General features: G+C 41.6%; 10 non-coding genes and 1 pseudogene across 10 annotated transcripts; all 11 read right to left on the reverse strand.

The window, feature by feature from the left end:
* Window positions 1-10,678: 10,678 nt before the first annotated feature.
* On the reverse strand, window positions 10,679-10,869 carry LOC133618306 (U2 spliceosomal RNA). The gene has a single exon (XR_009817236.2). It is a non-coding gene; the product is annotated as a U2 spliceosomal RNA (small nuclear RNA).
* An 886-nt stretch (window positions 10,870-11,755) lies between these two features.
* On the reverse strand, window positions 11,756-11,912 carry LOC133618222 (U1 spliceosomal RNA). The gene has a single exon (XR_009817157.1). It is a non-coding gene; the product is annotated as a U1 spliceosomal RNA (small nuclear RNA).
* Window positions 11,913-15,619: 3,707 nt separating this feature from the next.
* On the reverse strand, window positions 15,620-15,810 carry LOC140679566 (U2 spliceosomal RNA). Its single transcript, XR_012050977.1, has one exon. It is a non-coding gene; the product is annotated as a U2 spliceosomal RNA (small nuclear RNA).
* Window positions 15,811-16,716: 906 nt separating this feature from the next.
* LOC133618195 (U1 spliceosomal RNA) lies at window positions 16,717-16,880 on the reverse strand. The gene has a single exon (XR_009817135.2). It is a non-coding gene; the product is annotated as a U1 spliceosomal RNA (small nuclear RNA).
* Window positions 16,881-17,707: 827 nt separating this feature from the next.
* Window positions 17,708-17,898, reverse strand: LOC133618232 (U2 spliceosomal RNA). The gene has a single exon (XR_009817167.2). It is a non-coding gene; the product is annotated as a U2 spliceosomal RNA (small nuclear RNA).
* A 906-nt stretch (window positions 17,899-18,804) lies between these two features.
* Window positions 18,805-18,968, reverse strand: LOC133618214 (U1 spliceosomal RNA). The gene has a single exon (XR_009817153.2). It is a non-coding gene; the product is annotated as a U1 spliceosomal RNA (small nuclear RNA).
* Window positions 18,969-19,805: 837 nt separating this feature from the next.
* On the reverse strand, window positions 19,806-19,996 carry LOC133618320 (U2 spliceosomal RNA). Its single transcript, XR_009817250.2, has one exon. It is a non-coding gene; the product is annotated as a U2 spliceosomal RNA (small nuclear RNA).
* A 1,002-nt stretch (window positions 19,997-20,998) lies between these two features.
* On the reverse strand, window positions 20,999-21,139 carry LOC133618178 (U1 spliceosomal RNA; annotated as a pseudogene).
* Window positions 21,140-21,976: 837 nt separating this feature from the next.
* On the reverse strand, window positions 21,977-22,167 carry LOC140679564 (U2 spliceosomal RNA). The gene has a single exon (XR_012050975.1). It is a non-coding gene; the product is annotated as a U2 spliceosomal RNA (small nuclear RNA).
* Window positions 22,168-23,070: 903 nt separating this feature from the next.
* On the reverse strand, window positions 23,071-23,234 carry LOC140679571 (U1 spliceosomal RNA). The gene has a single exon (XR_012050981.1). It is a non-coding gene; the product is annotated as a U1 spliceosomal RNA (small nuclear RNA).
* Window positions 23,235-24,071: 837 nt separating this feature from the next.
* On the reverse strand, window positions 24,072-24,262 carry LOC133618283 (U2 spliceosomal RNA). Its single transcript, XR_009817215.2, has one exon. It is a non-coding gene; the product is annotated as a U2 spliceosomal RNA (small nuclear RNA).
* Between the last annotated feature and the right edge of the window lie 79 nt (window positions 24,263-24,341).

The following is a 24,341-nucleotide window of genomic DNA, read 5'->3' on the forward strand; positions in this document are numbered from 1 at the left end:
GAAAACTATTGATGAATTTAACTTCAGTAGACTGCGCTCTCTTTGTACAAAGTAAACATTAAATATGAACAATTAACTAAAAATATAAACTAGTAATTAAAGACTAATATGTACAAGACTGATGAGACAAGATGACACTTTTACTGTAAATACAAAGCTTTATCACTTGGACTGTACAACCCCAGGCCACTCTTGTAGCTGAATGTTTTCTACATTTTAAGATTAGGAACCATATGTGGCACTCTGGACATCATTCGTTTATTCATTGGTATTATTTATGTTCTTAACTGGGACACCCCCATATCTTTATAAATGACATGTCATTTGTAAAGACATGCCAGGCTGACAATGGGATAATGTAAACAACACTGCCAGAGCCGCAATGAGTTTATAGTAGGTGTGTGAATGATCAACAATCAATATTATTGGCAGAAATAGAGGGCCCCAAAATCAAATTTTGCTTAGGGCCCCATGGAGGCCACTGTTCACAAATAACGTTACCAAAAGTACCCGAAGTACCAGAGGCGGAGTTATGGGGGGGTGCATTTCCCACCTGCCATAAAATGCACCCCCCATCTATCTCTGGTTAGGAAGGTCCTAGAGACATGAAACTCACCCTGGTTACTCATCATAGCCCCCCGGGTATACACTGAAAACCATGTGAAAATTGGACTACCAGAACTGGAGTTATGGGGGGGGGTGCATTTCACACTTGCCACAGAATGCACCCCCCATCTATCTCTGGCTAGGAAGGTCCTAGTGACATGAAACTCACCCTGGTTACTCATCATAGCCCCCCCGGTATACACTGAAAACCATGTGATGATCGGACTACCAGAAGTGGAGAAGTGGAGTTATGGGGGGGGGGGGGGGGTGCATTTCCCATCCATCCATCCATTTTCTACCGCTTATTCCCTTTGGGGTCGCGGGGGGCGCTGGAGCCTATCTCAGCTACACCTGCCATAAAATGCACCCCCCATCTATCTCTGGTTAGGAAGGTCATAGAGACATGAAACTCACCCTGGTTACTCATCATAGCCCTCCGGGTATACACTGAAAACCATGTGAAAATTGGACTACCAGAACTGGAGTTATGGGTGGGGTGCATTTCCCACCTGCCACAGAAAGCACCCCCCATCTATCTCTGGCTAGGAAGGTCATAGAGACATGAAACTCACCCTGGTTACTCATCGTAGCCCTTTCCTTGCAGTGGGGGGGATATTGCTGTTCTAAAAATGTCTATATATGTGTGTATACATATATATATATATATATATATATATATATATATATATATATATATATATATATATGTATATATATCAATCAATCAATCAATCAATGTTTATTTATATAGCCCTAAATCACAAGTGTCTCAAAGGGCTGCACAAGCCACAACGACATCCTCGGTATAGCCCACATAAGGGCAAGGAAAAACTCACCCCAGTGGGACGTCGATGTGAATGACTATGAGAAACCTTGGAGAGGACCGCATATGTGGGTAACCCCCCCCCTCTAGGGAGACCGAATGCAATGGATGTCGAGTGGGTCTAACATAATATTGTGAGAGTCCAGTCCATAGTGGATCCAGCATAACAGTAAGAGTCCAGTCCACAGTGGGGTCAGCAGGACACCATCCCGAGCGGAGACGGGTCAGCAGCGCAGAGATGTTCCCAACCAATATACAGGCGAGCGGTCCACCCCGGGTCCCGACCCCGGACAGCCAGCACCCCATCCATGGCCACCGGATCTGTGTGTCTTCCCCTCCACAAGGGATAGGGGGCAGCAGAGGAGAAAAGAAAAGAAACGGCAGATCAACTGGTCTAAAAAAAGGGGGGCTATTCAAAGGCTAGAGTATACAAATGAGTTTTAAGATGGGACTTAAATGTTTCTACTGAGGTAGCATCTCTAATTGTTACCGGGAGGGCATTCCATAGTGCTGGAGCCCGAATAGAAAACGCTCTACAGCCCGCAGACTTTTTTTGGGCTCTGGGAATCACTAATAAGCCGGAGTTCTTTGAACGCAGATTTCTTGCCGGGACATATGGTACAATACAATCGGTAAGATAGGCTGGAGCTAGACCGTGTAGTATTTTATACGTAAGTAGTAAAACCTTAAAGTCGCATCTTAAGTGCACAGGAAGCCAGTGCAGGTGAGCCAGTATAGGCGTAATATGATCAAACTTTCTTGTTCTTGTCAAAAGTCTAGCAGCCGCATTTTGTACCAACTGTAATTTTTTAATGCTAGACATAGGGAGACCCGAAAATAATACGTTACAGTAATCGAGACGAGACGTAACGAACGCATGAATAATGATCTCAGCGTCGCTAGTGGACAAAATGGAACGAATTTTAGCGATATTACGGAGATGAAAGAAGGCCGTTTTAGTAACACTCTTAATGTGTGACTCAAAGGAGAGAGTTGGGTCGAAGATAATACCCAGATTCTTTACTGAGTCGCTTTGTGTAATTGTTTGGTTGTCAAATGTTAAGGTGGTATTATCAAATAAATGTCGGTGTTTAGCAGGACCGATAATCAGCATTTCCGTTTTCTTAGTGTTGAGTTGCAAGAAGTTAGCAGACATCCATTGTTTAATTTCATTAAGACACGCCTCCAGCTGACTACAATCCGGCGTGTTGGTCAGCTTTAGGGGCATGTAGAGTTGGGTGTCATCAGCATAGCAATGAAAGCTAACACCGTATTTGCGTATGATGTCGCCTAGCGGCAGCATGTAAATACTAAAGAGTGCAGGGCCAAGAACCGAACCTTGGGGGACTCCGCACGTTACCTTAACATAGTCCGAGGTCACATTGTTATGGGAGACGCATTGCATCCTGTCAGTAAGATAGGAGTTAAACCACGACAAGGCTAAGTCTGACATACCAATACGTGTTTTGATACGCTCTAATAAAATATTATGATCGACGGTATCGAAAGCAGCGCTAAGATCAAGAAGCAGCAACATAGATGACGCATCAGAATCCATCGTTAGCAGTAGATCATTAGTCATTTTTGCGAGGGCTGTCTCCGTAGAGTGATTTGCCCTGAAACCGGATTGAAAAGGTTCACAGAGATTGTTAGACACCAAGTGTTCATTTAGCTGCTGTGCGACAATTTTTTCGAGGATTTTCGAGATAAACGGAAGGTGGGACACCGGCCGGTAGTTTACCATGAGGTCAGGATCGAGGTTAGGTCTTTTGAGCAAAGGATGAATAACCGCTTTTTTGAATGCTAGTGGAACAGTGCCAGAGGAGAGTGATAAGTTTATAATATTTAGCACTGATGGACCTAATAATACAAAAAGCTCCTTAATAAGTTTCCCAGGAAATGGGTCAAGTAAACATGTTGTTTGTTTTGTCCCATTGACACATCTTAACAATTCCTCTAATGTTATTTCATCAAAGAGAGAGAAACTATTTTGGAGGGCGGTATCCTTCGTAGATACAGTCGTATCTGTGTTAATAGAACCCAGTTGTAGCTGCGATGCATTGTCTTTAATATCCTTTCTAATGAGTTCAATTTTCTTATTAAAGAAATTCATAAAATCATCTGCTGAGTGGGTGGAGCTACTGAGTATATATACATATATACATTGTCTTTATAATCTGTTTTGTCATTTAACATCAATTAACATTGATGTTCATCAACATTTAACATTGTCACGTTATCTATGGGAAAATTCATTTTTAGACAATATGATTTGCCTGAGCAGCTAGGAGACACCAAGAGTAACAAGCGGTAGAAAATGGATTAGAAAAGAAAGATTTAAAAAAAAATTAATTAAAAAATTAAAAATTAAAACTTTTTGTTTAACTTGGGACTTCCTGTGGGCCGGATTTTGGATGCTGGGGGGCCGGATCCAGCCCGTGGGCCGTAGTTTGGGGACCCCTGCTCCAGGTAATACAAGACAGTCTTGATTTTAAGAATTTCAAAATTGGTTGACTGCTTAACATATTGCTTTACTTTAACACATTTAAAAACAGATTTTTTTTCTCGGTAAATGATGACGTATTTCAAATGAGGTTTGCCACTAACATTTTTAAACCATAAAAAATATTGATGGCACAGATTAAATCAAATAATCAGGACAGCTTAATACAATTACATATTACTGGAGTTTATTTTAATTTCAGCAAGATATTTGAAGAAATTCGAGACTGAATATTGATGCATACTCTTTTTCGGAACAGATGATCTCAGCAAGGTCTGTCACAGCTGTGGGATGGAGGAGAGCGATAACCCTCAATGGGTACGTTTTCACTGTGCAATACAGTCAGGCTGTGAAATAGCAGGGCGTAGATAACATCATTATTGTAGTAAAATGGAAAATGTATTTTGGTGACAATGCATAATGCGTATGAGTTCAAACAGTGTACCTTCTGTTTCAATGTGTTTGTGTACAAATTGGTTGAATGATAAAGAGGTAAAAAAATAAAAAATTGTAATAAGCCCTACAAATGTTAGTGAAACCAACAAATACAGAACAGTTTACTGAACTCTTCCATGACCTACTCCCTCATTTCATTCAGAAGCTGGAAAAAGGTCTCAGTCCATTTCATGTGTAGTATGAGCAAGTGGATTCTGTGGCTGTGAAGTCTCGATATGGAGCTGTAACAGTGATAATGATGAATTATTTAAATTCGGAATTTATATACATTTAATGGCCCAACTTATCTGCCTCCTCACCTCCATCCTCCTCCCCCACCTTAGATCTGCTGTGACATCTGTGATAGGTGGTTTCACCACGAGTGTGTCCTGAGGCCAGATGTGGATGGGGATTACCTGTGCCCTGCGTGTTCATGATGAGGGGAGTGTTAGAAGTATTAAACTATATATATGTTATCCCCTTCTGCCCAATATATAATAATATTTCTGTTTATAGATGTATAGTTTTTTATGAGGAGTTACATTTTATTACAAAAAAGTGTTCTATTTTGAGTCAGTTAAGCTAGACCTAGCCAGCGATAGTCTGCGGGCTATAGAGCGTTTTCTATTTGGGCTCCAGTACTATGGAATGTTCTAGCAGTAACAGTTAGAGATGCTACCTCAGTAGAAGCATTTAAGTCCCATCTTAAAACTCATTTGTATACTCTAGCCTTTAAATAGACCCCCTTTTTAGACCAGTTGATCTGCCGTTTCTTTTCTTTTCTCCTCTGCTCCCCTCTCCCTTGTGGAGGGGGTGGGGGGCACAGGTCCGGTGGCCATGGATGAAGTGCTGGCTGTCCAGAGTCGGGACCCGGGGTGGACCGCTCGCCTGTGCATCGGTTGGGAACATCTCTGCGCTGCTGACTCGTCTCCACTCGGGATGGTCTATTTATATATGTTGGAACTCAAGGTGTGGCTTCTCATGTTGACCTATCTTTGCTACAACTAGCATGGTATAAGATGGACACAATTGCTGTCCCACATTGTTCCCTTGCTAATTTGCCCCGCCTACGAAACCAAAGACTTAGGTCCAATGATAAAACACGACGTAGCTGCCACTCATTGCACCGACACCCCAAAACCACATTTTCTATTGTTTAAGGTTTCGGTTAAACACATAGCTATGGGCTGCACTTTAGACACCCCGGCTGTAGGCTACGACGAGCTAGCAGCTACACAACAGCTGAGCTAAAACGACACATTACATTTAAGCATAAGGGGTCCCCTACCCTAATACTACCCTCCAGTGGTCCACAGAGGCTGAAATGACTTTCATTGACCTCAAACATGACATACCTGTCCTCCGCCCCTGCTCTTGCTGTACTTGACTATTAGCTGACCTTTTTCTTAGATGTTTCTGAAAGTGATAGTATTACTGACACAGTCCCTTTTTCAGAAACAGAATGGGGAGGAGGTGAAGGTGAACCGTGTATAGTTTTTGACTTCATTGATATGATCAATCCGGTGAAAGGGAAAAGATACTTGCTGACTTGTGTTGACAATCACAGTGGTTGGCCGGAAGCAACCCCAACCTCAAAAGAGGATACAAAATCAGTAATTAAATGGCTTGTGAATGACCTAATTCCCCGACATGGGTTCCCCAAAAAGATTAGGTCAGACAACGGCACCCATTTTAAAAATACTCACTTAGCCTTGATCGAAAATGCTCTCGGACTAGAACACAGGTTAGGTTTGGGGTACCATCCTCAGTCCCAAGGTAAGGTTGAAAGGATGAACCAGAACATCAAAAACGAATTGGCTAAAATCTGGGCACAGACCAAATTGAATTGGATTGACATGTTGCAATTAGCGTTAATGATCATTCGAATGTCCGTGAATAAAACTGTTTTACCGCCCTTTGAGTTTTTCACCCTATGAACTGCATACAGGTCAGCCCTTCCCAGGATCAACACCCCCCTGGAAGAAGGAATCAGCGTAAAACCAAAATGGTATTTTACACAAAATGCAGAATTTGTGTGCCAGTTCTTCTGTACAGATTCGAGGATGACAGCCCGCCACTCCAGATTCCCTTCTGTCCACTGAGTGGGTCAAGCTAAAGGTCATCAAACGTAAGTGGACAGAGCCCAGGTGGACTGGTCCCTTCAAGGTCGTGGAACGGACGTCCCACGCCCTTCGACTGGCTGGTAAAGGGGACACCTGGTACCACCTCTCCCTCTGCACTCCTGCTGAAGAACCTGACAAATCTCCAGCGGATGTCATTGCCGACATTGCCACATCATCTGCCCCACTCGACCCCCTAGCAGCGCCTTTTGAGCCTGAGGCATCTGAAGAAGAACGGGAGCAGACCGACGACTCATTTTTAGTATGTGTGTTACCGGAGTAACACACTGAAAGGGGTGATCGTGCTAGTAACCTCTCCCCCAGGTCATAGAAGAGCGAGGCTTTAATTACACACATAGTCCTACAGCCCAGAAGAAGACGCTGAGAGAGAGAGACCGTCGTGTAGATCTTCCAGATTTTCTACCTACATTACTCTGATCAACTTCTATATTGTATATCATTGCTTGAGACCAGTCCATAGGCTAAATGTTTCTTAGTTTTTCTTGCTTGTTTTCAGCATAACTATTTGTGTCGTTACATTAAGTGAAAAGTTTGATGTTTATCCCCGTTTAGTTACCTGAATTACTCTGATTTTGATTTCTGAAAGGCAGGATGTTATACCCAGTGGGATTCCCTGACGGACTGGTGTTTGGGCTTGCTCTACTGACCTTGTGTCTCAGTTCTTCCTTCCCGACGACAGTGACTGACAAGTGTCTTAGAACGTACGGCGGACTTGAAATAGACTGGGTCAAGGGGGACAGCAAGACTTACTTTTTTGACCTGTGCAGTGTGATTAAGTGCGAGGGAAAAAATAGTTCTTACCGTGCTAGTAACCTCTATCTTTGTTACGACTCAAACCTGAACTATTGGTGTCGGATGCGGACAACATACTCTGGTAAGTGGTGCCCCTCGTGGAAGCAGGTAACCCACTACACAGGGCCCTTAGATTACCATGACCCTTTATATGCCAGCATACTTCCAGAATTCAAAGTTATTCTGAGAGGGATGACCTTTCAGAGGAACTTTGATCGGTCCCAGAACCCCCTTTCCCTTACAATTGCCAGAGCAGGTGTTATGCCTAGTCCCTTTTATGTTGTTTTGGGGGTTGACCAGACAGGTACAGACCCTAAAGGAATTATTCAAATTAATGTCCTTGAGAGGGCGTTAATTACCTCTGCCCCCTCTGTAGCACCTAAAGTGACACTCCACCTCGGTGACGTTACAAAGGCTCTCACATCTGTGTTTACTAATGACATCACCACCGAAGACCTGGTAGCTTTGACCTTAGGAGCAGGTGCAGGCAACCTGTGGCTTAGGTGGATGACTAGCATGGCTAAGAGCCAAAACCTGGGTGACTGTGTTGCTTGTTCCGCTGGACGTCCCTTTCCCCACACTTACCCCGCCCCTTTTAAGTTGACTGACACTAATGGCTCAAACTGTCTTATCTCCTTGTTTTCTGAACCCACACCGCCAGGTTGTGATTTGTTGGCTAGTGTGTACCCTCCTGTTGACAATTTCACCCGACTTCTTCCCTTTGTGGCCCAAAAGCTGAAATACACGTGTTTTCAATTTACAGGACCCTCAACATCCCCCTACAAATTGGGTGACATTAACCCCTCCTGGTGCACCACCCTGATAGATGGCTCAAGGATAGGCCCTTGGGCACGAGCTGACTTATTCTGGTATTGTGGGGAGCACAGATTGTACATTAGAATCCCGACGTCAGCCGTTGGACTTTGTGCTATGGTTAGACTGGTGACCCCACTCACCCTAGTGGGTACCAAATTAACACCCCTTGGAACTCCTGTTTCAGCGGCCTCTCTAACTTCCCGCAGAAGACGCCATGTTTTATCTCGGAGGAGTGTAACGGGCTCCTTTGATTTGATGAGAAACCCTGATGGTGTTTACTTTGATGCAATTGGACAACCAAGGGGGGTCCCACCACAACATAAATTGTGGTGTGAATCCTGTGCAGGTTTCGAGAACCTTCCTATGATTGGTGCTATTTTCCCTGTGACTGCTACTAAAAATGTAGAACGCATTAACTATGTTTTTTATAATCTGTTGAGACTGACCAACCTGACTCGTGATGCTGTTGAGGGGCTTGCTGAACAACTTGCCCCAACTTCCCTCATGGCCGTCCAGAACCGCATAGCCCTTGACCGTATCCTAGCCAAGGAAGAAGGTGTGTGTGCAATGTTTGGTGACCAATGCTGTACCTTCATTCCTAACAACACCACCCCCGATGGCTCGGTCCAGAGGGCCCTGGAGGGCCTCCATGCCCTGTCTAAGGAACTTACTGAAGTTTCCGATGTCTCTGACCCCTCAAAGATTGGCTCCAAAGCACCTTTGGAAGGTGGTCTGACCTAATTAAGTCTGCCCTGATCTCCGTTGGAGTTTTCTTGGCCATCATAGCCTCATGCGGTTGCTTTATCGCCCCTTGTGCTAGGTCTTTATGCACCCGCATCATTGTTAGAGCTGTAGAAGGTCAACCCCACCCTGTTTCTGGGTTTGCTATGTCACTGAAGGGGGTCAAGCAAAGTGGTGACTTTCGAGAAATGCTAGTTTCCTTCCCTGACAGTGACGACATTGACATAGATTCCATCCGTTTATCTCCCATATAACTATGCGCCACCGCTGCCCACTGCTCCCCTCACCTCCCAGGGGGTGATCAAGGGTGATGGGTCAAATGCAGAGAATAATCTCGCCACACCTAGTGTGTGTGTGACAATCATTGGTACTTTAACTTTAACTTTAACTTTTAATTTTTTACTAGCTTGCTCAAAGAGGGGCGTATTTTAGAAGTGTTGTACTAGTGATAAAGATCTTTTTAGAAGATCTGAAGGGGGAATTGTCGGAGGCATATATTTACATATATCCGAATTTAAGTGTTACTTCTTTTATTTCATAATCATATTACAAAACAGCTAATGTTTTTCTTCCAATTGTGGTCTTTTGGTTGTCTGCAAAAACTGTGCTTAACCTTGAATGAGGAATGTAAGAAAGAGAGATACTCCTTTCTCTTATCTAGCCTTTTCCCAAGTGCGGAGGACAATGGGCATGTGTTTTGGCAGGAGGGACATGTCTGCGAGGGCAGGAGAGAGAGAGACTTAAGAGGGGAGAGGGTTTTTCAGGGGGGGCAGACCATCTTGGCGGCGCGATTGAATGTTCTATGCTGGACTGGTATCAATGTATATGCAAAGCTTTGAAAATATATTACAATATACCTTTTCTGTCTCTGGTGGTTTTTCTACTCAGCTTTAAGTGTCGTAAAGAGCTTGGGAGCTACTTGTGACTTCAATTCCCTGGGAGGAACAACTGGTCCAAACGCAACACTCCCCTGCCAGGTAAGTATGAGTTGTACATGGCTCACACACACAAGTCCTTCACACACACACCATGTTAAGTGATGGGCTCATCCCGTGCACACTAGCAAACACACACACTCAATAAGCCTGCACACGTATAAGAGTCTACTACACAACATTGTTTGATCATTACAATATTATCACTATTTATATTACACTTGAACACAACTATTTGTTCCCATCATGCAATCTACACTACTACGCCTAGCCTGTACTGGAAGGGTCTTGGTGTCCCTACCTCCCTTTACAGCCACTTCCTGTTTCTTTGTTTGGGACAGTAACACATGTTATACTGTCACCATCTAGTGGTGGGTAGCACACACTACACCGTTTAAGATTTTCACTGACATCAAACTTGAACACCTTTATAATGAAACATAACAAATGACATTTAAATTAGCTTGAAAAAAACACTAATTCCAATTCAAAATATTGGGCAAGATCTGAAAAATGCTGTTCACAAACACCTTCCGTCTAATTCGACTTAGTTGGAAATGTTTTGCGAAGAAGAATGGGCAACATGTCAGTCTTTCGATGTGCAAAACCGGTAGTGACAGACCCAGAGACAAACAAAGTTCGGTTTCATCCGTTTAAAGTTTGCATGTTTAAGACTAGATGTAGAAAGGGACGACTTTACCTGCAAGTACCCACATCATTCCGGTTGGTAATTATGTTGTGTACAATGAACATGTACGCAACTATAACCATATTATCTCAGCCTATACAATGTCCACACATTAATTCTGTAGATCTCAGTGGCTTGTTGTACTATTAACTGAATTTCAGATATTAATAGTAACATTTTAATTGATTTTGACAAGAGAGGGGGTGCACCGTTTCTGGAGGTACTGCCATACCAGGTCGATGCGTGCAGTGGACGGAGCAAGCCCCTATTCCATCGCCGTGTTCCAAAAATCAATTTAATATATAGTCCCCAGATAAGGGACGTATCAGATATTAAACTGATAAGAACAGATACTACACTTGATCTTAGCCAAAAGGCCGAGAAGCGATGCCACTTAGTTGTCAGAAGGGAGGATGTCATTCCGGACACAACAACCTAAAGTGACGGTTACCCACATTTATTAACCACAACGTGACATATCAACACACCAAACAACAACCGTGCACTTTTTGAATGACTGCATTATTTTGAAGGCTGCAAATACTTTTAATGGACGGAAGTGTTTGATCACTCCTGCTTGTCATGGTCACGTGGTACACGTCAGTCCAATAGTAAGCGGCGAAATACATTTTTCAAACACTCGCATCGCCCCAGTCTCATTCAACCAAACAAACAATGAATAGTCTTGTTGGTGGTTGGTAGAATATTTTTGCAAAACGCAAAGTAACTGTACGATCAACATTTGACCAATATAATTGTCGAGCCCGCCTCATGACCAAACTACTTCCGGCTTCTTCCTTGTGCCATTGAGACAAACACTTCCGCCACCAAGTGACGTGGAGTGGTAACTACATCACCTAAAACCGGCATGAAGGCAACACATTAAACTTAAGCATTACTTGTAACTAACACGTAATAAAATGTATAACAATTACCCATGTAAAATGCTTAGAAATTATTTATAGTAATTTCTCAGTACCTGTACTGATAAAACGACACAGGTTGTGTTGTTAAAAGCATAGCCAGCATAGGTGCAAAAGTGTTACCACTAGGTGGCAGTACAACACCAGCTTTCCGTACACTCGCTGCATGATCAGTCAAGTTGAATTGTTGTTTTGTTTGCAATTCGATGTCAGCGACAATCTTTAACATTGGAATATGTGCTACTCACCATTAGATGGTGGCAACATTGACATGCTTTCATTACAATAACAGAACATGTAGTCATTCAGAGGACATGATACATTTAGTTTGTATTCTCATTAAACAGATGATCAGGGGAGAGCGCGTACGCAGTCCCCCACTACCACAAATTATGCAGTCGAGATTCCCACATTTGGGGAATTCGTAAGGGTCAGCACAGCTGGGGTGCAATGGCTGAGCCTCACCCTAGGTCAGTGGTTCTCAAACTTTTTTTGTCATTCCCCACTTTGGACAAGGGGGAGTTTTCAAGCCCCACCTGCTCCCATCGCCCCAACAGAGCGCTAATGCCAAGCTTTAACATTTTCAAATTTATTGAACATTAAGTTGTATACATTCAAACTCAATAACATAAAATAACATCAAGTTCAATGATAAATAAAATAACTGTGCAGCTGTGGTACAACTTGCATCAAGTTCAATAATAAATAAAATAACTTCCATCAAGTTCAATAATAAATAAAACAAAAGTGTTATAACTTGCATCAAGTTCAATGATAAATAAAAAAAAGTGTTATAACTTGCATCATGTTCAATAATAAATAAAAAAAAGTGATATAACTTGCATCAAGTTCAATAATAAATCAAAAAAAGTGTTATAACTTGCATCAAGTTTAATAATAAATCAAAAAAAGTGTTATAACTTGCATCAAGTTCAATAATAAATCAAATAACTTGCATCAAGTTCAATAATAAATCAAAAAAAGTGTTATAACTTGCATCAAGTTCAATAATAAATAAAACAAAAGTGTTATAACTTGCATCAAGTTCAATAATAAATAAAACAAAAGTGTTATAACTTGCATCAAGTTCAATAATAAATCAAAAAAAGTGTTATAACTTGCATCAAGTTCAATAATAAATCAAATAACTTGCACCAAGTTCAATAATAAATACAATAAAAGTGCCACTTTGCAATCTTTGCAAAAAAAAAAAAGGAGGAGCTATGCATTTGGCAAGACAGGGCAAGTGACAGCACTTTCCCCCAGGAGAGCCACCTTGCTTCACTGTGAAACAGCACGGCTGTATGATCAGCTCCCATTTCCTCACACAGTGCAGAGAACAGTCGCACTTTCAGTGGTCGTGTTTTGATCAAATTTACCGCGCTCACAACATCTGTTAAAACCTCATTGAGTTCGGGGCTGAGCTGCCTTGACGCGAATGCTTCCCGGTGAATGACACAGTGTGTGCCCGTCAGATTTTTGTTTCTCTGCAGGCGCTGGCTCTGGCTCGACGACCTTTGAGGTGCGAGTCACAAATGTATATATTTGTGTAATTGTGGTCCACACATTAGCCTGCTACCCATCCGCGCGAAAGTTTGTTCCGCTTAGCCCCGCCCCCAATAGTTACTGCCTGTCAAACTTTCGCTCGTACCGAGAAATATAAAGCCTACAGTAAAAATAAGTACCGGTAATTTCCATTTATTTATATAGCGGATTTCACAGACAGAATCACAAAGTGATTTACAGTGTGTATAGAAAATGAAAGCATAGTAAAAAAAATAATCCAAGAATATAATAATAAAAATAAAAATTTAAAGTGAAATTTCCACCCGTTCCTCGCGCCCACCTGTCATGTCTCTATCCCCCACACTTTGAGAAACGCTGCCCTAGGTAAACCACCTTCTTGATCATGGTAACTCCCCTGACAGGTAAGTATGAGTTGTACAGGGCTCACACACACAAGTCCTTCACACACACACCATGTTAAGTGATGGGCTCATCGCATGCACACTAGCAAACACACACACTCAACAAGCCTGCACACGTACAAGAGTCTACTACACAACATTGTTTGATCATTACAATATTATCACTACTTATATTACACATGAACACAACTATCTGTTCCCATCATGCAATTACACTACTACGCCTAGCCTGTACTGGAAGGGTCTTGGTGTCCCTGCCTCCCTTTACAGCCACTTCCTGCTTCTTTGTTTGGGACAGTAACACATGTTCTACTGTCACCATCTAGTGGTGGGTAGCACACACTACACCGTTTAAGATTTTCACTGACATCAAACTTGAACACCTTTATAATGAAACATAACAAATCACATTTAAATTAGCTTGAAAAAAACACTAATTCCAATACAAAATATTGGGCAATATCTGAAAAATGCTGTTCACAAACACCTTCCGTCTAATTCGACTTGGTTGGAAATGTTTTGCGAAGAAGAACGGGCAAACATGTCAGTCTTTCGATGTGCAAAACCGGTAGTAACAGACCCAGAGACAAACAAAGTTCGGTTTCATCCGTTTAAAGTTTGCATGTTTAAGACTAGATGTAGAAAGGGACAACTTTACCTGCAAGTACCCACATCATTCCGGGTGGTAATTATGTTGTGTACAATGAACATGTACGCAACGATAACCATATTATCTCAGCCTATACAATGTCCACACTAGGGCTGCAGCTAACGATTATTTTTCTATCGATTAATCTATAGATTATTTTTCCGATTAATCGGTTAATCTATAGATTATTTTTTCGATTAATCTATAGATTATTTTTCCTTTTACCGATTATTTTTTTTATTTAAAATGAAGAGGAAAAAATAAATGTAGGCCAGTTTTTTCAAAAGGCATGGCTTTTATTTACAAAAAAAAAAATATGGCCACTCAGTCAACATTGACAACAACATGACAAAATATTCTGTAACAATGTAAACATTTAAAACTTTTAACATTTAACAAAATTAAAAGTAGCTTATTTGCTTTTTAATGTGCAAATATAAAAGTAAACATCCAGTGCAAATCTTAATATTCTGGAATAGTATAAGCATTTAAAAAGTAAAAGTATTGCTTATTTTGCTTTAAAATGTGCAAAAATAAAGATAAACATCCAATACAAAAAAGTGCAAAACGGAAATATTCTGTAACAAGTGTAAACATTTCAACAAAAGTAAAAGTATTGCTTATTTGCTAAAATGTGCAAAATTAAAGCTAAACATCCAATACAAAAAAATGTACAGTGTAAACATTTCAACAAAAGTAAAAGTATTGCTTATTTTGCTTAATAACACAACAATGATAGTATGATTAAAATGAAAGTTAATTGTTGGTTTGTACATAGTATATGTAACTGTTAATGTTGTAAAAGGTATTTGCACAACTAATTAACGTTAGCGTTTGTGACACGTCTTGTGCCGTGGGGTTCTTTCAGGACCGACAGACTGAACGCCAGACGGCTTTGCCAGGTTTACAATCTTTTAATTTTACACAAAGTCTTTTCTCTTCCAACTCTTTTCTCTTTCTTTCCTCGCTTTTCAGCTCCTCTTCCTCGCTCGCTCGTCGTCCCGTCTCTTGCGGCGTCGCTCCCGGCGCGCCCCGCCTCGCCGCTCGCTCGCCGCCGCCGCCGCCGCCTCTCCACAGCGTTAAAGAGGAGCGCGTCTTTGTAAACACTGAACAGGCACGCCAAACGCGCCTCTCAGAGCAAACGGTGCTTTAGTTTATGAATTTACAACGCAGATACAAATGACACATTCATGTTTTTGTGTAATAATGACAACGTATACGCACGCGGACGATTGACTAGTTGATGGTGATGGCAAGAACGCTGTCGGGGGTTTTCTTTTCAAATGTTCGTTCATAGCCGTTGTGCTGCTATGATAGGCCATTTCCGCTCGACACAGTGTGCATACAACAACATTATTAGGCCGTTTATTGAAATACTCCGACACTTTTGACGTGCTTTTTTCCCCTCGCTCGCATCGTCTGCTTTGCGCTCCGCCATGACAGTAGTGTGACGTAAATATGCGACGCGCCGACGCACAAAAACGGCGTCGACGTATTTACGTAACCGATGACGTCGACTACGTCGACGCGTCGTTTCAGCCTTAGTCCACACATTAATGCTGTAGATCTCAGTGGCTTGTTGTACTATTAACTGTACTTCAGATAATAACAGTGACATTTTAATTGATTTTGACAAGAGAGGGGGTGCACCGTTTCTGGAGGTACTGCCATACCAGGTCGATGCGTAGAGTGGACGGAGCAAGCCCCTATTCCATCTCCCTGCTCCAAAAATCAATTTAATATATAGTCCCCGGATAGGGGACGTATCAGATATTAAACTGATAAGAACAGATACTACACTTGATCTTAGCCAAAAGGCCGAGAAGCGATGCCACTTAGTTGTCAGAAGGGAGGATGTCATTCCGGACACAACAACCTAAAGTGACGGTTACCCACATTTATTAACCACAACGTGACATATCAACACACCAAACAACAACCGTGCACTTTTTGAATGACTGCATTATTTTGAAGGCTGCAAATACTTTTAATGGACGGAAGTGTTTGATCACTCCTGCTTGTCATGGTCACGTGGTACACGTCAGTCCAATAGTAAGCGGCGAAATACATTTTTCAAACACTCGCATCGCCCCAGTCTCATTCAACCAAACAAACAATGAAAAGTCTTCAATATAAAATACATAAATGTTGGTGGTTGGTAGAATATTTTTGCAAAACGCAAAGTAACTGTACGATCAACATTTGACCAATATAATTGTCGAGCCCGCCTCATGACCAAACTACTTCCGGCTTCTTCCTTGTGCCATTGAGACAAACACTTCCGCCACCAAGTGACGTGGAGTGGTAACTACATCACCTAAAACCCGACATGAAGGCAACACATTAAACTTAAGCAATACTTGTAACTAACACGTAATAAAATTTATAACAATTACCCATGTAAAATGCTTAGAAATTATTTATAGTAATTTCTCAGTACCTGTACTGATAAAACGACACAGGTTGTGTTGTTAAAAGCATAGCCAGCATAGGTGCAAAAGTGTTACCAGTAGGTGGCAGTACAACACCGGCTTTCCGTACACTCGCTGCATGATCAGTCAAGCTGAATTGTTGTTTTGTTTGCAATTCGATGTCAGCGACAATCTTTAACATTGGAATATGTGATACTCACCATTAGATGGCGGCAACATTGACATGCTTTCATTACAATAACAGAACATGTAGTCATTCAGAGGACATGATACATTCAGTTTGTATTCTCATTAAACAGAAGATCAGGGGAGAGCGCGCACGCAGTCCCCCACTACCACAAATTATGCAGTCGAGATTCCCACATTTGGGGAATTCGTAAGGGTCACCACAGCCGGGGTGCAATGGCTGAGCCTCAACCTAGGTGAACCACCTTCTTGATCAGGGTAACTCCCCTGCCAGGTAAGTATGAGTTGTACATGGCTCACACACACAAGTCCTTCACACACACACCATGTTAAGTGATGGGCTCATCGCGTGCACACTAGCAAACACACACACTCAACAAGCCTGCACACGTACAAGAGTCTACTACACAACATTGTTTGATCATTACAATATTATCACTACTTATATTACACATGAACACAACTATTTGTTCCCATCATGCAATCTACACTACTACGCTTAGCCTGTACTGGAAGGGTCTTGGTGTCCCTGCCTCCCTTTACAGCCACTTCCTGCTTCTTTGTTTGGGACAGTAACACATGTTATACTGTCACCATCTAGTGGTGGGTAGCACACACTACACCGTTTAAGATTTTCACTGACATCAAACTTGAACACCTTTATAATGAAACATAACAAATCACATTTAAATTAGCTTGAAAAAAACACTAATTCCAAAACAAAATCTTGGGCAATATCTGAAAAATGCTGTTCACAAACACCTTCCGTCTAATTCGACTTGGTTGGAAATGTTTTGCGAAGAAGAACGGGCAAACATGTCAGTCTTTCGATGTGCAAAACCGGTAGTAACAGACCCAGAGACAAACAAAGTTCGGTTTCATCCGTTTAAAGTTTGCATGTTTAAGACTAGATGTAGAAAGGGACGACTTTACCTGCAAGTACCCACATCATTCCGGGTGGTAATTATGTTGTGTACAATGAACATGTATGCAACGATAACCATATTATCTCAGCCTATACAATGTCCACACATTAATGCTGTAGATCTCAGTGGCTTGTTGTACTATTAACTGTATTTCAGATAATAACAGTGACATTTTGACAAGAGAGGGGGTGCATGGTTTCTGGAGGTACTGCCATACCAGGTCGATGCGTGGAGTGGACAGAGCAAGCCCCTATTCCATCTCCCTGGTCCAAAATTGAATTTAATATATAGCCCCCGGATAGGGGACGTATCAGATATTAAACTGATAAGAACAGATACTACACTTGATCTTAGCCAAAAGGCCGAGAAGCGATGCCACTTAGTTGTCAGAAGGGAGGATGTCATTCCGGACACAACAACCTAAAGTGACGGTTACCCACATTTATTAACCACAACGTGACATATCAACACACCAAACAACAACCGTGCACTTTTTGAATGACTGCATTATTTTGAAGGCTGCAAATACTTTTAATGGACGGAAGTGTTTGATCACTCCTGCTTGTCATGGTCACGTGGTACACGTCAGTCCAATAGTAAGCGGCGAAATACATTTTTCAAACACTCGCATCGCCCCAGTCTCATTCAACCAAACAAACAATGAATAGTCTTCAATATAAAATACATAAATGTTGGTGGTTGGTAGAATATTTTTGCAAAACGCAAAGTAACTGTACGATCAACATTTGACCAATATAATTGTCGAGCCCGCCTCATGACCAAACTACTTCCGGCTTCTTCCTTGTGCCATTGAGACAAACACTTCCGCCACCAAGTGACGTGGAGTGGTAACTACATCACTTAAAACCGGACATGAAGGCAACACATTAAACTTAAGCATTACTTGTAACTAACACGTAATAAAATGTATAACAATTACCCATGTAAAATGCTTAGAAATTATTTATAGTAATTTCTCAGTACCTGTACTGATAAAACGACACAGGTTGTGTTGTTAAAAGCATAGCCAGCATAGGTGCAAAAGTGTTACCAGTAGGTGGCAGTACAACACCAGCTTTCCGTACACTCGCTGCATGATCAGTCAAGTTGAATTGTTGTTTTGTTTGCAATTCGATGTCAGCGACAATCTTTAACATTGGAATATGTGCTTCTCACCATTAGATGGTGGCAACATTGACATGCATTCATTTCAATAACAGAACATGTAGTCATTCAGAGGACATGACACATTTAGTTTGTATTGTCATTAAACAGATGATCAGGGGAGAGCGCGCACGCAGTCCCCCACTACCACAAATTATGCAGTCGAGATTCCCACATTTGGGGAATTCGTAAGGGTCAGCACAGCTGGGGTGCAATGACTGAGCCTCACCCTAGGTGAACCACCTTCTTGATCATGGTAACTCCCCTGCCAGGTAAGTATGAGTTGTACATGGCTCACACACACAAGTCCTTCACACACACACCATGTTAAGTGATGGGCTCATCGCGTGCACACTAGCAAACACACACACTCAACAAGCCTGCACACGTACAAGAGTCTACTACACAACATTGTTTGATCATTACAATATTATCACTACTTATATTACACATGAACACAACTATTTGTTCCCATCATGCAATCTACACTACTACGCCTAGCCTGTACTGGAAGGGTCTTGGTGTCCCTGCCTCCCTTTACAGCCACTTCCTGCTTCTTTGTTTGGGACAGTAACACATGTTATACTGTCACCATCTAGTGGTGGGTAGCACACACTACACCGTTTAAGATTTTCACTGACATCAAACTTGAACACCTTTATAATGAAACATAACAAATCACATTTAAATTAGCTTGAAAAAAACACTAATTCCAATACAAAATATTGGGCAATATCTGAAAAATGCTGTTCACAAACACCTTCCGTCTAATTCGACTTGGTTGGAAATGTTTTGCGAAGAAGAACGGGCAAACATGTCAGTCTTTCGATGTGCAAAACCGGTAGTAACAGACCCAGAGACAAACAAAGTTCGGTTTCATCCGTTTAAAGTTTGCATGTTTAAGACTAGATGTAGAAAGGGACGACTTTACCTGCAAGTACCCACATCATTCCGGGTGGTAATTATGTTGTGTACAATGAACATGTACGCAACGATAACCATATTATCTCAGCCTATACAATGTCCACACATTAATGCTGTAGATCTCAGTGGTTTGTTGTACTATTAACTGTATTTCAGATAATAACAGTGACATTTTAATTGATTTTGACAAGATAGGGGGTGCACCGTTTCTGGAGGTACTGCCATACCAGGTCGATGCGTGGAGTGGACGGAGCAAGCCCCTATTCCATCTCCCTGCTCCAAAAATCAATTTAATATATAGTCCCCGGATAGGGGACGTATCAGATATCAAACTGATAAGAACAGATACTACACTTGATCTTAGCCAAAAGGCCGAGAAGCGATGCCACTTAGTTGTCAGAAGGGAGGATGTCATTCCGGACACAACAACCTAAAGTGACGGTTACCCACATTTATTAACCACAACGTGACATATCAACACACCAAACAACAACCGTGCACTTTTTGAATGACTGCATTATTTTGAAGGCTGCAAATACTTTTAATGGACGGAAGTGTTTGATCACTCCTGCTTGTCATGGTCACGTGGTACACGTCAGTCCAATAGTAAGCGGCGAAATACATTTTTTTAAACACTCGCATCGCCCCAGTATCATTCAACCAAACAAACAATGAATAGTCTTCAATATAAAATACATAAATGTTGGTGGTTGGTAGAATATTTTTTCAAAACGCAAAGTAACTGTACGATTAACATTTGACCAATATAATTGTCGAGCCCGCCTCATGACCAAACTACTTCCGGCTTCTTCCTTGTGCCATTGAGACAAACACTTCCGCCACCAAGTGACGTGGAGTGGTAACTACATCACTTAAAACCGGACATGAAGGCAACACATTAAACTTAAGCATTACTTGTAACTAACACGTAATAAAATGTATAACAATTACCCATGTAAAATGCTTAGAAATTATTTATATGCATAAATGTCTCTGCCAAAACGTTAAAAAAAAAAAAACGTGTGTTGTTGTACTGTGCAGGTTTGAAATAAATAATTCAATCAATCAATCAAAAATAGTAATTTCTCAGTACCTGTACTGATAAAACGACACAGGTTGTGTTGTTAAAAGCATAGCCAGCATAGGTGCAAAAGTGCTACCAGTAGGTGGCAGTACAACACCAGCTTTCCGTACACTCGCTGCATGATCAGTCAAGTTGAATTGTTTTGTTTGCAATTCGATGTCAGCGACAATCTTTAACATTGGAATATGTGCTTCTCACCATTAGATGGTGGCAACATTGACATGCATTCATTTCAATAACAGAACATGTAGTCATTCAGAGGACATGATACATTTAGTTTGTATTGTCATTAAACAGATGATCAGGGGAGAGCGCGCACGCAGTCCCCCACTACCACAAATTATGCAGTCGAGATTCCCACATTTGGGGAATTCGCAATGGCTGAGGCTCACCCTAGGTGAACCACCTTCTTGATCATGGTAACTCCCCTGCCAGGTAAGTATGAGTTGTTCATGGCTCACACACACAAGTCCTTCACACACACACCATGTTAAGTGATGGGCTCATCGCGTGCACACTAGCAAACACACACACTCAACAAACCTGCACACGTACAAGAGTCTACTACACAACATTGTTTGATCATTACAATATTACCACTACTTATATTACACATGAACACAACTATTTGTTCCCATCATGCAATCTACACTACTACGCCTAGCCTGTACTGGAAGGGTCTTGGTGTCCCTGCCTCCCTTTACAGCCACTTCCTGCTTCTTTGTTTGGGACAGTAACACATGTTCTACTGTCACCATCTAGTGGTGGGTAGCACACACTACACCGTTTAAGATTTTCACTGACATCAAACTTGAACACCTTTATAATGAAACATAACAAATCACATTTAAATTAGCTTGAAAAAAACACTAATTCCAATACAAAATATTGGGCAATATCTGAAAAATGCTGTTCACAAACACCTTCCGTCTAATTCGACTTGGTTGGAAATGTTTTGCGAAGAAGAACGGGCAAACATGTCAGTCTTTCGATGTGCAAAACCGGTAGTAACAGACCCAGAGACAAACAAAGTTCGGTTTCATCCGTTTAAAGTTTGCATGTTTAAGACAAGATGTAGAAAGGGACGACTTTACCTGCAAGTACCCACATTATTCCGGGTGGTAATTATGTTGTGTACAATGAACATGTACGCAACGATAACCATATTATGTCAGCCTATACAATGTCCACACATTAATGCTGTAGATCTCAGTGGTTTGTTGTACTATTAACTGTATTTCAGATAATAACAGTGACATTTTAATTGATTTTGACAAGAGAGGGGGTGCACCGTTTCTGGAGGTACTGCCATACCAGGTCGATGCGTGGAGTGGACGGAGCAAGCCCCTATTCCATCTCCCTGCTCCAAAAATCAATTTAATATATAGTCCCCGGATAGGGGACGTATCAGATATTAAACTGATAAGAACAGATACTACACTTGATCTTAGCCAAAAGGCCGAGAAGCGATGCCACTTAGTTGTCAGAAGGGAGGATGTCATTCCGGACACAACAACCTAAAGTGACGGTTACCCACATTTATTAACCACAACGTGACATATCAACACACCAAACAACAACCGTGCACTTTTTGAATGACTGCATTATTTTGAAGGCTGCAAATACTTTTAATGGACGGAAGTGTTTGATCACTCCTGCTTGTCATGGTCACGTGGTACACGTCAGTCCAATAGTAAGCGGCGAAATACATTTTTCAAACACTCGCATCGCCCCAGTCTCATTCAACCAAACAAACAATGAATAGTCTTCAATATAAAATACATAAATGTTGGTGGTTGGTAGAATATTTTTGCAAAACGCAAAGTAACTGTACGATCAACATTTGACCAATATAATTGTCGAGCCCGCCTCATGACCAAACTACTTCCGGCTTCTTCCTTGTGCCATTGAGACAAACACTTCCGCCACCAAGTGACGTGGAGTGGTAACTACATCACCTAAAACCGGACATGAAGGCAACACATTAAACTTAAGCATTACTTGTAACTAACACGTAATAAAATGTATAACAATTACCCATGTAAAATGCTTAGAAATTATTTATAGTAATTTCTCAGTACCTGTACTGATAAAACGACACAGGTTGTGTTGTTAAAAGCATAGCCAGCATAGGTGCAAAAGTGTTACCAGTAGGTGGCAGTACAACACCAGCTTTCCGTACACTCGCTGCATGATCAGTCAAGTTGAATTGTTTTGTTTGCAATTCGATGTCAGCGACAATCTTTAACATTGGAATATGTGCTACTCACCATTAGATGGTGGCAACATTGACATGCATTCATTACAATAACAAAACATGTAGTCATTCAGAGGACATGATACATTTGGTTTGTATTGTCATTAAACAGATGATCAGGGGAGAGCGCGTACGCAGTCCCCCACTACCACAAATTATGCAGTCGAGATTCCCACATTTGGGGAATTCGTAAGGGTCAGCACAGCTGGGGTGCAATGACTGAGCCTCACCCTAGGTGAACCACCTTCTTGATCATGGTAACTCCCCTGCCAGGTAAGTATGAGTTGTTCATGGCTCACACACACAAGTCCTTCACACACACACCATGTTAAGTGATGGGCTCATCGCGTGCACACTAGCAAACACACACACTCAACAAGCCTGCACACGTACAAGAGTCTACTACACAACATTGTTTGATCATTACAATATTATCACTACTTATATTACACATGAACACAACTATTTGTTCCCATCATGCAATCTACACTACTACGCCTAGCCTGTACTGGAAGGGTCTTGGTGTCCCTGCCTCCCTTTACAGCCACTTCCTGCTTCTTTGTTTGGGACAGTAACACATGTTATACTGTCACCATCTAGTGGTGGGTAGCACACACTACACCGTTTAAGATTTTCACTGACATCAAACTTGAACACCTTTATAATGAAACATAACAAATCACATTTAAATTAGCTTGAAAAAAACACTAATTCCAATACAAAATATTGGGCAATATCTGAAAAATGCTGTTCACAAACACCTTCCGTCTAATTCGACTTGGTTGGAAATGTTTTGCGAAGAAGAACGGGCAAACATGTCAGTCTTTCGATGTGCAAAACCGGTAGTAACAGACCCAGAGACAAACAAAGTTCGGTTTCATCCGTTTAAAGTTTGCATGTTTAAGACAAGATGTAGAAAGGGACGACTTTACCTGCAAGTACCCACATTATTCCGGGTGGTAATTATGTTGTGTACAATGAACATGTACGCAACGATAACCATATTATCTCAGCCTATACAATGTCCACACATTAATGCTGTAGATCTCAGTGGTTTGTTGTACTATTAACTGTATTTCAGATAATAACAGTGACATTTTAATTGATTTTGACAAGAGAGGGGGTGCACCGTTTCTGGAGGTACTGCCATACCAGGTCGATGCGTGGAGTGGACGGAGCAAGCCCCTATTCCATCTCCCTGCTCCAAAAATCAATTTAATATATAGTCCCCGGATAGGGGACGTATCAGATATTAAACTGATAAGAACAGATACTACACTTGATCTTAGCCAAAAGGCCGAGAAGCGATGCCACTTAGTTGTCAGAAGGGAGGATGTCATTCCGGACACAACAACCTAAAGTGACGGTTACCCACATTTATTAACCAC

This window comes from Nerophis lumbriciformis, linkage group LG18 (genome assembly GCF_033978685.3).
Source record: "Nerophis lumbriciformis linkage group LG18, RoL_Nlum_v2.1, whole genome shotgun sequence".
Taxonomy (NCBI): Eukaryota; Metazoa; Chordata; class Actinopteri; order Syngnathiformes; family Syngnathidae; genus Nerophis; species Nerophis lumbriciformis.